The following is a 1,186-nucleotide window of genomic DNA, read 5'->3' as shown; positions in this document are numbered from 1 at the left end:
ACATATATATATATATATATACATATATACATATATATATATACAGTATGTATGTATGTATGTATATGTGTGTATGTGTGTAAATCTAAAATGGATTCCAAAATTAATCACAGTTATTTTAGAAGTGGCTTTTAACAGTATTAATACAAAGTAGCATATTTTGTGGAAAAAGTATTAATTTACTTACAGAGATGAACACTATGAAATGAATAAGTAAATAAATACTTTGCAAAGTTGTACTTTTCTTTTCCACTTTAAACTTTATTTTAATACTGGGGGTTGTAAGGCATATTTATTGTGAAATGTTTATTTCTATAAAAAACTTTAATTGATATTATTAAGTTTGTTTATATATAGAGCAGCTGTGCTCACTCTCCACTGTGTACTAATAAAGGCAGTTAGAAGCAGCAGAGCAGTCCCACATTGTGCTTCTGCAAAGCACTTATGCTCCTGACCTGGACAAATGCATGTTTGATTACCGTTCTGACAATATCAATTCAAGATAAGAGCACGCATGATGACGTACATTAGCGGATCCCTGTGAATAGGACGAATAAGGTCATCCAGGTTTTCAAAGATGGGTCGGTTAGCACTTTTATAAAGCCTGAATCTGTCTGTTTGTACAGACAGCCCCTTTTGTTGGGCTTGTGTGTGTGTTTGAGTGTCTGTATGCACATGTGTATGTTCTGATCTGCATGGCTGGGTGTGTGTGAGTATGTGTGGGTGTGTATTTGGGGGATTTGTTTCAGGCTGGACACGGACAAAAATAAATCTCCATGTTGATACATGTCAGGGGAGTTTACATTCTCTCTCTCTAGCAAAGTGCTCTACAGTGATGTAGTTGTGCTCGCCCTCATATTTGGCCCAATGAAATGCCATGAAATATTCATTCTGCTTTCCTCTGAGTCCTAAAATATACATAGAACATACTCATGTCACAAGAAGCTCTGAGTAACACATTAGAAGTAGTCAGAGGTGGGACCAAGTCATTGTTTTGCAAGTCACAAGTAAGTCGGAAGTCTTTGCATTCAAGTCTCGAGTCAAGTCCCGAGTCAAGACAGGCAAGTCCAAGTCGAGTTGCAAGTCCTCAGCTGTAAGATTCAAGTCTTAAACAAGTCATTAGTGCTTTTTGCCCAAATTAGTGTCTCAGTATTAATTACCATATCAAATTCATAGTAATTTATAT

Source organism: Sinocyclocheilus anshuiensis, unplaced genomic scaffold (assembly GCF_001515605.1).
Source record: "Sinocyclocheilus anshuiensis isolate Anshui unplaced genomic scaffold, SAMN03320099.WGS_v1.1 scaffold928, whole genome shotgun sequence".
NCBI classification, from domain to species: domain Eukaryota; kingdom Metazoa; phylum Chordata; class Actinopteri; order Cypriniformes; family Cyprinidae; genus Sinocyclocheilus; species Sinocyclocheilus anshuiensis.
Note: the sequence above shows the minus strand (reverse complement) of the source record.